Source organism: Megalopta genalis, chromosome 7 (genome assembly GCF_051020955.1).
Source record: "Megalopta genalis isolate 19385.01 chromosome 7, iyMegGena1_principal, whole genome shotgun sequence".
NCBI lineage: Eukaryota > Metazoa > Arthropoda > Insecta > Hymenoptera > Halictidae > Megalopta > Megalopta genalis.
The window spans coordinates 22,693,799-22,710,907 of NC_135019.1; the positions used below are offsets into that span (position 1 = coordinate 22,693,799).

Here is a 17,109-nt window from a genome sequence, read left to right on the forward strand (position 1 = left end):
CATTTATTTAGATTTTTCACAACTTTCAGGATAATGTACACTTAGATTAAGAGGTTTACTCCATCATTTCTTATGAAAGAGAAGAGAAATTCTTATTTACGATCTCAACAGCATTTAAGTAAAAAATTTGAAATCGTGTACAGATAAAAAAGATGTGGGAATTCAGTCACCCGTGTAAGATTATTTTCATGAAAGGGGTTCATGGTATTTGAATCCGGATTAAAAAATGGTACGCTTTTTACTTCAGAAACAGAAACTGCAAAACGTATTAAACTGCATTCCAACGACTACGCAAAATTTTAGTTAATTAGTTCGTTTTACTACTCGAGATATTGTAAAAATACAGTAACTCTGATTAAACTTCGGATACTTTTTCAAACGCAATAACTTTTTTAAAATCGAACTAAACGCTAGAATTTTTTTTAATGATAGAAGGACCAGTGGTGGGACTACTGGATTGCTGTGTGTTTAAATTTTACTATTACTTGGAGTGACAAAAGAAAATCGTAAACTCTCATTTTTTAACTGTTTCATCTGAGCCTATAAATCAGTTAACCTTGGTATGAGATGAAAACAATTAAAGATCACGAGAATCGCAGTTTTGTCCCGACTTTTGATACTTTGGATCAATAAGTATGAGAAATCTGAAATTTTTTTAAATCTTAAATTTTCAACATGCGTATAATTTACCGAGATCAACAAAGGCATTTTTAAAATTTTCGTTGTAGGCTCAGATGAAAAAGTTAAAAAATGACAGTTTTATATTTTCTTTTGTCATTCTAAGCTATTTAAAAAAGCATTCTAATTGTTGTCTAGTAGACTGATTCCTGTATAATCTAAAAAAAAGTCAAGTCGTTTATTCTAAAAAGGTTATTGTATTTAATACTATCTAATATTTTTTAATATTCGGTGTCCGAATATTAATCAGAGTCACTGTACATATAGTGTAGATCACAGAAAAAAGTAGGAAACCGAAAGAGAGAGAGAGTTCATATCTATTTTAATGAATTCATTCTACTGGAGTGTTTTTATTATTCGAAACGTTTCACTTTTCCAATAATAAATATTTCACACCCACTTCCGTGCAATTTTTATCATCTATTTGCTTCGGTGCTGCATTGCAAGTAGACGGTTTAATGCGGATGGCAAAGACGTTAAAAATATCTTCTTACTTCGCGAGATGAATGAGTTTATATCTGGCGTCTTAGCGAATAAAGCGTTCAGGAAAAACGGAGAAGTGGAAGCTGTAACACGGAAAATTATTCGGTTGATGGGACGCGAGTTCTGCATTGTAAATTGAAAGTGAAATCGTTCACGGGGCATTTGGTTCCCGGGAAGAATTTGTCTTATATCTGTGCCTTTCGCACTCGCTATAAATAGGAAAGCTAAGTAATGAACAGACACGTTCGCCGAATCCAATTCAGTAGCACGCGTTCGTAATAAATATTGAACTCTCTCGCTCTGCTCGGCACTGTGCGAGTAAAAGCTTCAACTCCTATCGAAAAATGTTATGTAAAAATCACGGAGAACACGTTTTAAATTATTGTCAGAGTCTTTTTCTTCGCTGTCATTCTTCGCACGGCTTGTTATGCTTCGATCAGATTTTAGAAAGTTTGCTATTACTCTACTAATTTTGGTATTATACAGAGTGTCCCACGTAACACTTTTCACGATATTTCAAGTACTTGCGGTAATCTGACGAGAAAATGTTTCAAACAAAAGTTGATCAGTTTTCGATTCTCCATATAGTACAATCAAAGAATTTTTCAAAACAATTTTTTTTCAAGAATTGTCAAGGTCATCTTTTCTTTACGTTGCACTTCATATTCTTGACTTAATAATATTGTAGCTCGTATTAAGGAAAATTTAAAACAAATTTCGACAAAAAAAATGATAATCAGCTTGTTGGGTGAGATTAACTTGGGTTTATTATTAACACTTTCGCAGCCGCTGACACAACAGTTGTGCCACGACAGAAACTAACGTTAACGGCCGCTGGTACAACATGTGTATCATGCGCAGTGTATTCAGGAAAAGTCGCTACGCAAGAAGTGGGGGCAGGCGACGAGAGTCCCAAACCGCGGCGTGGCGCAGCTCTGTGTCGCGTCGCATCGCGTCGCCGTCGTAGTTCAGAATTACAATGCTCACCCGGTAGACGCGCTGCGCCGTTGTGCGGAACACCCTCCATATGCGTCGTCACCCCACTCCTTGTGTAGCAATTTTTCCTAAATACACTAATCACGCACTGTTCGTTATCACTATCGGTGGTACAAGCTACTAATTATTTTCGATTCGACTGAGAACGAGTACGAAATCGCAATTTATCTTAATAATATAATAATAATAAACCTAAAATTTCAACGTTTGTGAAGTTTACCTGACAATTGATTGCTAATTTGCAAACTACAATTTAATTATAATTTTGTTTATTTGTAAAATAGCAGTATAAAGCAGGATAAAACGATTCGAAATTATATTCAATGCAGAAATTTTTCAAATTCTCCATAATTTTGTAAAATTTTTTTAATATTATAAAATGTTGATGCAGATGAATGCTGCCTCTCTGGATACTTTGCAATAGGATAGTGCAGTTACTACGGCATGACAAATTGCTGTGCCTTTGTTTTTTTCGAGTATAATTAACATTATATTTAGCGAATAAAACATTAAAGTTTATTATTCTTTTATTTTGTTCATTTTTAAACAAAAAAATTTGTTGTCTCTTTGCAAGTTAATTATGCCGGAAGACAAACCAAAGGCGCAGCAAATGGTCAATCTCCAATAACCGGAATCACTACCCTATACAGATTTGCTTGTCCATATGCATTTCGACTAAATTCGCCAAGTATTAGCAGCATATCAACTGTTTTACTGTAGAATACATTTTCTACAAGCTAACATTAAATTACGATTTGCTCTTTTGGCACGTCAGGATTAAACATAAGAGCTCACATGTTGACATCTTTTCTTTGTTATGGATTGTCGGTAGTTCGCAAATAAAAGTTTCTAGTAATACAAAATTGACTCAGGATTCCTGAATTGAATGTAATTTCGAGTGTTAATAACAAACACAATCTGCTATCACCCATTCAAGCTGATCGCTACTTTTTATTGAAATTTTCCTTTGTTTACCTCCAAAATCATCCGAAGGTTATGGTATACTAGGTCGTTGAATTCGTCTTGATACGAGTTATCCAAATCGAGTAATCCAAAATATAAAGGGCCATTTAAAAACAATGAAGGCGACCTTGACAATTACCGGAAAAAATGTTTTGTTAAAATTTGTTATTGTAGTGTATAGCTAATCGCAAACTCATCAACTTTTGTTTAAATCATTTTCTTGTCAGATTATTGCAAGTACTTGAAAAATCGTAAAAATTGTTACGTGGGACACCCTGTATAATAAATCAAAATTGGTAGAGTAATAGCAAATTTTCTAGGCCTTAGCATTACATAATAGCGAAAGAATGCAGACATGTCTATAATTTAAGTTTAAATTATAATTTTTAAATAAATTTTAACATAAATTGAAACAAAATTTTTAAATTATCGAATGAAAAAGTGTTAAATTTGAAAGTCGTTGAGTTGTAAGAGGGGAGGGAGGCAATGACGTATTCACATTTTTTGTAAATCTCTTTTTAGGTGGACAAGTATATTTTGCTCAAGTACAGACCTATGTCTCGTTAACCCATAGGTTTTAGGGTCATCATAGATTCATACGTTTCTACTTAAAAGTAAATATTCCTTTGATCTGCGATGAGAAAAATATAGTTTTCCATTTTAAAAAAGGAAGTTGACATTGAAATTTCGAAGACTACATTATTAGAAAAAGAGTAAATACATCATCACCCCCTCTCTTCCAAAAAGAATTTACAACTTTTATATTTATCATTTTTTAATTAGATGCATCCTTTAAAAGAAGTATAACTCACCCTGTATACGAAAACAAAGTGTAAAATATGAAGATATACATATATTTGTTTTTCGTATTTATACTTTGTTTTTTGTTTACGGACTTGTAATTGTATGCTGCACTTGGAAATACTCTTTTACATTGTCCTTTAAATAAATTAATAATAATAATAAAACTTACACGAAATAAACGTATCGCGAAAAGATATAACAAAGATATAACACGATCATCCTTTTGTACATCATGCCTTTCCATCATTCTACGTGTAATTGGTTCGAGGCAGACTGAAGAAAATTCTACAATACAGCGACGCGTTGATGTTATAATTAGATTTTGCAGGTTCGCGCGAACACCTACTTTACACGTTAATTTGAAAAGACATTGCGAAGGCGTTGAATGAAGCATGCTTTCCTTCCAAAGATTTAATTAGATTGTAAATAAGCCAAGAAACTGATAAAACTGATCACTGTACTACGGACTTTATGCATTCATCATAGATACTAGCCGATGAAACTTGAAACAATAAACATTTCTACTTGTTACGAAAAAGTCAATAATGAGGGTGCATAGTTTCCGTATTCGGGCAACAAACTTTCTGTGCTCGTAGTGTAAGATCTACATGTATAAGGAACTTTTTCCTTCTCGCTTTTCGCAATCTTCATACACGTTGTTCTTAGAAGGTCTTCATCCCTACAATAATTGTCGGAGCTTACAACCAGCTTATAACTTATACGACGATATTTTAACCACTTAACTGCGTCGATCTATTTTTAAGATCAATTTTATTTGCATTTTATCGATCACACTGAGTGCAGTTTCTTTCGACAAGTTGTTCTAGAATTATTCTAAAGTATGCGAAAGTTATGAATATGTTTCTCAAGCATTTTAACCTAAATCGTAGGAGAAGTATTTTTGTTGTAAGATGTAAAATTACTATTTTTTTATGACGCGTATACACGTCGTTCATAGCTAAGAGGTTAAAGCAATGGGAAATGAAAGTCTATTACAAGATTAATGAATACTCCGTATACAGTTACTGCATGGATATAATGTTCTAACGAGGATAAATTTTCACGAGCGAGGCACTTCTTGGAAATACCTGTTCATCTTATGAGCTTAGTAACCGTTCCGATCCAATGAAGAGATGAGTCAAAGAAAAAATTCGCGTTAATGAATTAATATGGAGAAAGAGTAATCCTAACTTTCTCAAAATTACATTATGACAGGAATTTCAAAGAAGATAAAAATCACACTAAATCTTATCAAACATTTTTGAATGTCCACTTTTAGAAAATACAAATTACCATAAGTGCATACATCCGCAGTTTACTAACATATGTATTATGTTTCGTATTACTGTATTATATCAAAACTCTAACATATTAATCCGCACGAATCTACCTTTTACTCGTCAGATCTATGTACTTGCAGCAATAGGGTGCTATTTTATTTGCTAAAAGAGCCCTTACATCACAATTTTAAAGCAGTAAGGAAAGTAAGTTTTTAGGTATCGAAAGGTTATTTCCTTCCCTTTTTGAAGTATTTAACATGTTACAACTGCCCCCATATTACAACCGTTATTGGTCTCCCCTACTAATGGTTATATTGTACAATATAGATAATGATGCGAAGCATATCGAGGGACAGGCAGGTTGGATGGTCGGAGGTTGCATGCAATTGGGATTTTTTGATAGGGGTGCGTAGACCAGCCGATGCTTATTTCGGCACGGGTGGCTACCTTCAAGGAAATAAGGATAAGGTGCGTAGACCAGCCAAAGCTTATTTCCGCACGGGTGGCTACCTTTAAGGTTAGGATAAGGTGCTTAGACCAGCCGATACTTATTTCGGCACGGGTGGCTACCTTCAAGGAAGTAAGGATGAGGTGCGTAGACCAGCCGATGCTTATTTCGGCACGGGTGGCTACCTTTGAGGTAAGGATAGTATTTGGAGAAATTGGTATTAGGCTGCCTCGTAACTTTGTAAGAAAGAGAAATAAAGATATACCTCGAGCGGTAAAGATATATCTTTGTGGGTTATACCAACTACTGCTTCGAAATAGGAAATGGAAATAATTGAACTTGTAACCAAGAAAACTGGTAAAAGCTAATTTATTACGCATTTTGTGTGGGTTTTTACAAATGTATGTAAGTGTTCGCGGACTCTATCGCCCTCTCAGCTTTTCGCACTGAGTCGGCGGGGGATTCTCTCTGATTTGATATCTAATTACCTATTAGATTGTTCGAAGGAGAATTGAGACTGGATCTCACTAGCGTTTCCACGTCGACGAATGACTCGAAACTAGCCCGATTCCGAGTCGCGTTTAGGCCTTTATATAGCCAGATTTTCTCTGGAAAAATGGTAGTGGGGGTGTTCATATGTGGAGGTACTTGACTCGCGATATACAAATGAACCCCCGGCTGGCTGGCGCCAGCCTGGCGTGTGCCTTCAGAAAGGAATATAAAAAATTCGTGGGAAGATTCTCCGTACGTTACATCGCAAATAGGAGTAATAAGATATTCATTACCCCAATTTTCCGAATGCAGGAGATTTCTATATAGATAGATAAGATATTCATTAATCCAATAAGCTAACTACTCTCTAATTTCGGACAGTACATCTTTTCCTATTATCGGACATCTATTATTTTCGTACGGGTCGAAGAAAAAGAAAATGAAAAAAATACTAAGGAATGTAAAAACACTTGAGCAAGAAGATTCGAATGTCAAGTCGACCAGAAAAGACGGAAAATAGATCATTGGATCTCCGAAACACAAATGATATGACGATCTGTTTTGATGAAGACTGAAAACAATATAGTGATAGAATTTTTTATTATTTCTAATATAAAAATATACAAATATGATATCTTGTTAAGTTTTCGTTTAGATATCACTAACAATGTAAAAGCTTCTTTGAGTCTATAATTATGCACACCACGGTAATTGTGATCACTGTCAATTACAGTAAATTCTCCCTAATTGACTACAAGACACTACTTCAGATTGTATACAAAAATGGACAATTTGGGGAGAGGAGATACGATTATTTGAATCTCGCGGCTTATTTTTATAACTGCCGATTGTCAACAATTATAAGAACGAAGTGCAAAGCTTGAATAATCGTATTTCCACTTCCCAAATTATCCATTTTTGTGTAAAATCTGAGCGTCAATTTCGGAGATTTTACTGTACTTTGAACTTCTCATATATATATATAAACCGTATAATAAATTTTTACTACTTCAGGCAATCGGGATGCAATCACTTCATGTTCCTTCAAAATTTTAAGCCAAAGATTAAAGTTAATTTAAATTAATATTATCATAATGATAAAACAAAATAATAATTTTGTTTTCTTTACTTTAAATTCTAGTAACATTAATTTGAAATTCATGCAAAATTAAAAGAGTAAAACGTTGCCTTTCCATATTTATTTAAGAAAAATTTTAAAAACTTAAGTTTTTCAGTCGAGTTTATCTTTCAAGTGGGTGTGTATTATTTATTGCATTGATTTTTAACATTAGAGATTTATTGTTCACGTTCAAGTAGAAAACTTGAATGAAATGTTTAGATAACAGAGTCTCTACTGTGTACTATGTGATACAGAACGATAGAGTGAGAGGTGAATTACGTGGTCGAAATAGGTCGAGAACAGATCAAATGAATTCATTGTTATCTAGTATTTGCGGTATCCAGCGACGAATATACAGTATCTGCAGACTACAGGTATTTACAGTGAACGAAGTTTGCATAGGGACATTACTATTTTTTAAATAATTGAAACTTAGTACTCTGTTACTGACATTAAAAGTAAATTGAAAATTTAGACGAACAGTAGAAAATAAGAAACCAATAATACAAACACAAAAGAACATCTATATTTTTGGTATACAAGATATAATTCAATAAACATATAAAGAAATAACGAAATTCGTATAGCTACAGTCGTCTACAGTGTTATAAAAAAACAACAATTATAACATTGATAATTTCACTACTACGTTTCATTACTTCAAATACCTTAATCTTCATAGTGCAAACGAACTTTTGCAATATCGTAATATTAATATTAATTTTACTCTATTCTTGTCTAATAGCGGTATCCAACTCTTTAACGTTACTATACTGTTCATTATTTTTATATACCGCTCTTGATAAGATCCCCATAGGTTTTCTATGGGGTTCAAGTTCGGCGAACGTGCCGGCCACGTCATAAGTAGCAAATCTTTTTGCGAAACTATTCTTTTATTTTTTTATCACTGTGTACAGCAATGTTATCTTGTTGAAAAATTTTACGTATTGGTGTTTTTGCAGAATAGCTACACGCAGCTCACAGCATTAAATTTTCTCGGTCAAAATTCCTGCTCATGGCCACTTCTTTATTAGCACGCAAGTCGTGCCAATAATATTTATAACCATCAGGTCCACCTAAATTAAATTTGTTCTCGTCAGAAAATATAATATTTTTCCATTCTGTATCCCAGAATATATGATTTCGAGTGTAATCTAATTCTGCAGTTTCATGGTGTTACGTTGGAGATGGTTTCACTGCTTTTTTTGTCCGTTTCAATCACTTATCTTTTTGCAGTATCTGTTGCACTCGTCGTACAGTCACTAGCGAGTCTAAAGTTTTCTTTTAATTCGCTAAAATTTTTGTTTCCAATTTTTGTTTCACGAAAAATTCGTATATAAATAGTCACGTCGTGTGAGCTTGTTATTACCATCTGCATGGTTTTTACCATAATCTCTGCCAAGTTTTAAAAATTATGAATAACATTAACAGATCTATTGATTTTTTTAGTTATTTGTCGAAGAGAGAGTTCTATATCAGAGTCATATACACATATGTTTCTATTTTTATTCATTCTTCTGAACTTAGAACTATTCCTGGTGGCATTCTAATAGAAGAGGAATTGTTTCCATTTATTTGTAAAATAAAATATTAAACACTCCTAATACTTAGATCCGCTGAATTACGGACAATATTTCTCGTGTAATGATGCTACTGTACTAAGTAAATATTATTGTCCTTATACAATTTGCGTAACTACCTCGGCAGATATTCTTCAATCTGTCTTTTAAAAACTCGGAAATCCAGAGTTTATTCACAACACTACTTCACAGTAAACGTACTGTGGTATTACTGAAGTTTTCGTCTTATAACCAGTGAAAATGTGTACATTGGATTAACTTTTTTCAGTGAATCGTAGTGTCCCTATACAAATTTCGTCCACTGTATAGAACAGTATACATACTATTTCTTGAACAGTACTTGAGAAAATAATTTGAACGAAAAATATATAGGGTATTCCACGTAACACTTTTCACGATATTTCAAGTACTTGCGATAATCTGACGAGAAAATATTTAAAATAAGAGTTGATCAGTTTTCGATTTCCTATACAGTGCAACAAAAAAATTTTTCAAAATTTTTTTCGGAAATTGTCAAGATCATTTTTTTAAAATGGCACTTTATATTTTTGACTGAATTCGTATTAAGACAAATTCAACGACCCAGTATATGATGACCTTCGGATGATCTTGAAGGCAAACTAATTCGACAAAAAAATTATAATTAACTTTTAGATACTGTGTTTATGTTTATTATGTTGTTTATTATTAAGATTCGAAATTACATTCAATGCACAAACTTTTCAAATTTTTCATAATTTTGTAAAATGTTTTCAATGTTATAAAATGTATAAAATAATTTTCAATATTATAAATCTCTGGGTACCTTGTAGTCGGTTACTGTGGGATGTCAAATTGCTGTGCCTTTGTGTATGTTTTCGGGCACAATTAACGAATAATAATAATCGAATAAGATTAAATTTTATTATTCATTTATTTCGTTCATTTTTTTTCATTCATAAAATAAATTTAATGTCTTTTTGCAAGTTAATTATGCCGGAAGACAAACCAAAAGCACAGCAATGTAACCTCTAATAACCGAAATCACTACCCTACAGAGATTTGCTTCTCCATGTGCATTTCTATTAAATTCGCCAAGTATTAGCAGCATATCAACCGTTTCACTGTTAGAATACATATTAAACTACGATTTGCTCTCGTGGCAAGTCAAAACTAAACATTAGAGCTCACATGTTGACATAGAAGTTGCTACTAACACAAAATTGACTCGGGATTCCTGAATTGCATGTAATTTTGAGTCTTAATAATAAACACAAGTTAATGTCATCCATTCAAGCTGATTGTAATTTTTTATTGATATTTCTATTTGTTTTCCTTCAAGATCATTTGAAGATTATGGCATACTAGGTCGCGTTGAATTCATCTTGATACGAGCTATAATACTATTCAGTTCAAAGTATAAGGTGCCAGTTTAAAAAATGAAGGTGACCTTAGCCGAAAAAAGAAATTTTGTTGAAATTTTTTTGTTGCACTGTATAGCCAATCGAAAGCTTTTGTAATAAAAAGTAAAAAATAAACTTTTGGTTTAAACATTTTCTTGTCAGATTATCGCAAGTACTTGTAAAATTGTGAATAGTGTCACGTGAGACATCCTGTATATTACGTCAAAATTTCTTGAATCCTCCTGTTGTGAACAAAAGAAATTGTAGCTTCGTTTCTTTCTTTATCAGAATTCGTTAAACGTCATTTTATTATGTTTCAGGATCGTTAGAGAAGCACGATTCGTTAACGTCAATTGCAGCTGATTCTCCCAGAAAAATCATAAATTAAACGAAGCAATTGCTGTAGAAATCAGGGAAATGTCGATTTCACGTAATTAAGGAATTCAATTTATGCTCATTTAATATCGTTTCTCATAGCCAATCGTTTCTTTTCGCCGCGTTGTTGATTAAGGTTTGTTTGTTTGTTTCTTGGTTTCTTCTACTTCACAAAGTAGGAACTTTGTATTTCGCGATGTCAAGGACATTTTGGATTACAAAACAATGGAGAACCGTCTGGCAGCGACCACTCGCGAAAATGCAAGGAAACAATTAATTTCCTTTATTACATTTTGTATTCGAACCCTTTATGCAAAACAATCCTTCAAAATCATTGCAAGAAATGCTTCGTTTATTTCTTTACGAGGTTGTTTGCCCCTCATTTATCATTCGTTTTCCAGTTTTAACTTGTTTCTTGGTGTTGAATTGACGTAATCAGTATGACAGAGATAAGTTTCCAATGAAACGATTCTCGTCGTTTTCAACTAATGAAATGAAATGCAAAATATGTATATCGTTTCTTTAAATTCTATGAGAAGTATGCATCGTTTTCTTCGATTTGCTTCATATTGCTTTTTATTTCAGTTTCATGAATTAACTATGAGTACTGTACATTATGGGTTTGCACAATCTTTTTATTTCGATAAGTACCCTGCTTTCATGTGTCTCATAAATAAAATGAAATCCAGATGCTGCATTCTAAAGTAATCATAGTTATACAAGGTGGCCCATTTATAACGATCCAGTAAAATATCTTCGAAACCGTCGATGATATTAAAAAATATTTCAAACAAAATTTGTATGGTTTTAGAGGGAACGTGATCTGGTACTAACAAGATTTTTCTAAATGAACGCTTCGAGGACAAATGCAGGCCAATTTTATTTCTTTAAATGGAATCATATATTTTTTATTATACTAGTCGATTCAGCTCGTCAGTCTCTTTATAAAAATACTAAGTTATTTATTGTGAAAAATCATTGGTTTAGAAGATATTTTAATATCTTTTAGAGGCCGAGTAAATCTTTGCATTCAGCTGAAGGTCGTATTCTTGAACACCAACTTTAGATGTGTGTGTGTGTGTGTGTGTGTGCTAACACTATACATTACTAAAATTAAAATATCTTCTAAACCAATGATTTTTCGCAACAAATGGCTTAATATTTTTATAAAGAGAATGACGAGCTTAATCGACTAGTAAATTAAAAATATATAATTCCATTTAGAAAAATAAAGTTCACCTTCATATGTCCTAGACACGTTCATCTGGAAAAATCTTATTAGTATCAAATTATGTGCCCCCTAAAATCATCAAAATTTCGTTTGATACATTTTTTTGTATCATCGACAGTTTCGAATATGTTTGACTGGATCGACTGAAATGGGTCACCCTGTATATACATATATAATTGGAAACAGAAGACATTATCGTGTTATAGAAAGACAAATCTCAGAATAACTTCACCTTTTTCACATCCATCAGTGTCACGAACTCGAAATTGGATGGATATCGACAAAACCCAATGAAAATCAAATTTTATTCTTTTCGTTCTTTGCAAAACCGATGCTCACAAAAATGTGCACATTGATTATGTTGTATACAGTCATTGTACACTTTTCAATACGATTGCAGCTGAAATTTATCGGTGAATTTGTATTTGATTTACATGGGTATATTGTTTACTAAATGTTTAAATAGGTAATTGAGTTAAAATGAAATAATACTGTTGTTGTCTTTTTATTGCTTTTAAAATTTCCTAGAATATTTTGTATGCTTTAATAATTGTTCGGTTTACTTAAATATCTTTTCTTACGCGTTCTATGTGGTTTGCATACAAAAGTTGCTTTTTAATATTAATAACACATTACCAAATGAGAGGATTAAGAATTCAGATACAGATAACAATTACGATAAATTCAAATTCAAGTTTGAAATTTAAGTTTTAACTGTTAATTTTTCTGCACAGTTTTTCCATTTATCTGGAAACAATTATTTATCATGTGGTATTCACAATGTAGTAATTCTTCTTAACCTGATTAAATGCAATTTATTAATAATCTTTGTAAATGGAATTTTAACACTTTCATGTTCTAATTCAATTTTCGATACATATTTTATAGAATATTCTACGCTCGGTACGTGCTGGGAATTTCACTTGATAAAAATATGGATGAGGATTTTAATGGAAATAGGCCTCGATTAGTAGACACAGCAAATTCGTGTTACAAACGACTATATTCGTGAAAGATTTGAGAAATTGTGGAGCCTGAAAGGAATGTATAAGTAAATATTCGGAAGTCGGGCAAAATAAAGCCGGCTAAGAAGGAAGATTGATGATGTCGTTAAACCGCAGTTATTTATTCATTAAATCGTAGTTTCAGAAGTCAAATTTTAAGCGCGACAAGAAAAATGAGATTGGCATGGAATTATAAAAATATTCGTCCGACGTTACCAACTGTAATGTATTATATCGTACATGCTAAAGTTTTATATTATTAGAATTCTGTTATATGTATTGTGTAAATGCTCTAATTAGAGATAGCAATTTCAATTAGGGAAATTCTGAATATTACAAATTACATAATCAAGCAAATGGATGAAGGTACGCTGTACCTATAACATCTACTAGTATCAGCATGAAACCTCAAGGGTACGTAATTATGTTTATTATATGAATGTTGTATTATTCCGTAACTGAATTCAACTGAAGTTCTACATTCGACGAGTATGCGTCGTATGATGCAAGTATTATTTCCCGTAAAACGAATCCATCCGGATTCGGTGTTAAATTATTAAAGTGTTAGTGTTAAATTATCTCTCTCGTTAACGGTGTGCGCATTTTTACCAAGTAAAATATGCCGTACAGATGCCTGCCGTATATGCCTGCTCATTGAGCTTCGCAGGTCGACCTATCGAAAACATTTCCGATGATAACGAATTGTTTGATAACATAAAAATAGGAAAAACAAGATTCGTCATAGCAGTTGCTTTTTTAATCATCTCACATATCGTACATCTTGACAGAGTTTAGCTTACTCAATGGATTGTACAAATTTTCAAGGTTCATAAAAAATTCATTCGAAAGCGTTACTACTATGAGTGAAAGTTTGGAAAACTATCATTTAGATCGTTTCTATGGAACTGTTTTATTCAAGATATTTGAATGGAAACTTAATTAACCATTTCTTCCAATTAGTGCCATCATTATTTTTATTTCACTAATGATTCTTGCTATCTTTGAAGACCTAAGAAGTTGAAGGAGCTGTTGCATTGATTTTTTTCAATTCTGACTCACGAAAAAGATAAGAAAAATATTTTATTAAAACAAACTCGAATACATCACTCTATGCATGAAAAAAGCGACGACACGAAAATTTTTCAGATTTTTTCGTAACGATCTTTTTATGTCTGGAACACAATCCATGATTTAATGCCATAAAAATTGAGTGATATTTTATTTAATTGAAAATAGGCGAGATTAAGTAGCTAGTATTATTCCTTTTACAAATGAAGGATTCCTAGTCACTATTTTACATGCTATCTATTACTTCACTTCCATATTCTCACATATGTTTCTGATACGAATATAAAAAACCTAAAAATAAAAATACAAATAAGAATACAGAGCCCGCCTACTATTTCTCTCTCTCTCTTTTTCTCCTCACGTCTTCTCTTATAACTCTCCTTACCGCCTCTTTTTGTTTGCATCCCTACTATACCTCACACGTCGCTTTCTTCATCTATCCCTCTCCCACGCATCCACCCTCCTTTTTCTTATGCTTCTTTATTTGCCCTCCGTTTCCGCTGTTCTTTCTCACTCACCCTCCCTTTCCCTATCATCATCTAATTTCTCCATTCATTCCTCTCCTCTTCCATCTTCATTTAATATATTCTTTATCTTTCCTCGCATCCCTTCCTCCATACCTTCCTCCTCCTTACACCTTTCTAACACGTGTTCCCATCACTCCCCTGTTTCCTCTCTTTATTAAAGAGCGGCTGTTTCACAAATAACTTATTTAAAAAATATGAATTAAGTTTTCTCAAATTGAAAAATTTTTATATGTGTTTTCTACATACCATTTAGTTACGACGGACTAATAATTTGTTATTACAAGATAACGATTACTTTATCTATAATAACGCTAAAATAAATAGTTAATTATTAATTACCAAAATATAAATGCCTTTCGAATCAGCGTTCACAGCTGCCATTACGAATATTTCATAAGACTCAACGTTTTCATAAGCATCCGAATATCAAGTCAATAAATGAATTAAAATTGCGATTGCTGTTACTAGTATGTCATACATTATTAATATTAAACACATAAAAAATTACGAAATTAATTTTTAGAAGCTTACACACTATAAAATGTTAAATTTTATAACTTTCATAAAATACCGCAGTATTTAGGACATTCGCAGTAATACACACCTACACTCACCCTAGTACATGATCGGCTAGCGGAAAGCTGTTTTCGACGATTGGAAATATTGTTGCAATCAAAAGAACCGAACTATTCATACTAACACACATAGAGAAATAAATTATTTTTACCTCAGAATTTAAAATCAAACTATACATATCTTACTTTTCTGGTATATTAATTTCGTTTAATGTAATAAGTTATTAAGTTAAATAAACTAGACAATTTTGCAAAGTAAACTTCGACAACAGAAATAAAAAGATCTACAACTAGGACCGTATTCAAGACAAGAAGACACGTTTTTGAATTCCAGCATTTTAAGAAATCCCGAACAATTTTGGGAAACCCGAACATTTCCGGGAAACCGAAAGTTTGAAATTCCCGTCCCGATCCCGAAAATCAGTCGCGTCCCCGTCTCCGCCCCGTTCCGTTCACACACACTTCTGGTTATTACATGTCACACCTACTTGTAATCGTAATATTAATTATTGTCATATGGTATCAGCGTTCAAAGGCGGATACCGACTCATCTTCATGCTAAAAATGCGTATTAGTATTTTCAATAGTATCATATTTTAAATTGGTATTTGTGATTTCTGTGGAGAGTTTTTTTCGCTACCTGCATAGTTTCATAACTTTGCATAATTTCAAAAATAAAATGGAACTTAATATAAGAAGTATTGGACAAGTTCATTTGTCCAATATCCACTTGCATCGCTTGAAATGGCAAGAAAAATTGTATTATCCTGACACGGTTGTTTCTGCAATACAAATTCGGTCACTTACGGATGGAATTATTGACGTTTCGAGAACTCAGTTTCCTGAATTGCCACGAAATGTATTCTTTTCAGTGTGAAATACTATACACAACATTATTTTCAATTTTTTAATTAGTATGCTATGGTATGGTTTTAATGCAATTATGTTTAAATAAAAAGGTTAGTTTAGGAAATATTATATAGGATGAACCACGCAACGAGATCAGCTTAATTTCTTCTCTTGCTACTTATTCGATTGGAAACTTTTTAAGCTATTATAAAATAACATAGTTTAAGGAGAGCTTTTAAGATGATTGTACCAAATTTTTTGTCAATCATTTTTTCCAGAGGTTTCAAGGTTTTCTGTAGTTAAACTCGCAGTCTTTTTTTGTTTAAGTTCTGGAAAAACTATATGTCATGATGCTTGCTGAATTCGTCTTAGCATTCCTCAAACGATGGGTACAAAAAATTGTATGTCAGCCTATAAAAAACTGAAGGTGATCTTGATAACTCCGGGAAAGAAAGGATTAACAAAAAATTTGGTACAATCATTTTAAAGCTCTTCTTCAACCATGTTATTTTAGCTCAAACAGTTCCCAATCGAACCACTAGCAACAGAATAAATTAAATTAATCACGTTGCGCGGTCCAGCCTGTATAGAGAAATTATAAAATCTAAAATAGACATTTTTTGTACGTTGAACAAATACTATTATTTTACAAGATATGATTAACTCTTCGAATATTTCAAAACATCCAATGCCTTTGTGAGACGATACAAGCATAAAACATATGCATAAACAGAAAGCACAAAAACAAAAAATCCAGAAATGACTCCTTTGTAACCAGTCATGCCATTTTCATCTCGTGTCGACGAAATTGGATTATTTTTCTACCATTTCGCCGTGTTGCGAGAAATGAGTTTTAAAAAAGTAGATGCGTATGCATATTTACTGACGCACAGGACGATTTTATTCTCTTTACTGTCTGTCTGTTCTCGCTCTTGATGTGTCACACCCCCACGCGGAATATACTGTACACCGTAATTTGAACACTCTCCCCATATTAAAATTTTCATCGAAGGCAAACAATCCACCGCCACCGTTTCTTCAGCAACTTATTGGTCGCAGGCCACACGACGCATTTGACTCGCGCAATAAAAAACTAGAGGTCCGATAGCAGTAATGATGTAGTATTCAGACGTCTTTTGTTGCCTCGCATAGATATTTAAACTTTTTCGAGCCTTGTTGTGTTTTTGCTTCGCCTCTTTCGCTGGTTCTCATTTGAAATAATTGCAGCTCTAACAACTTCTACAGATTTTCTGC

At 32.8% G+C, this 17,109-nt stretch overlaps 1 protein-coding gene across 6 annotated transcripts in view; it reads right to left on the reverse strand.

Moving 5' to 3' along the window:
- The window catches only part of LOC143259846 (RYamide receptor), a 284,265-nt gene that overhangs the window by 241,470 nt on the left and 25,686 nt on the right, over nt 1-17,109 (reverse strand). The window lies entirely within an intron of this gene.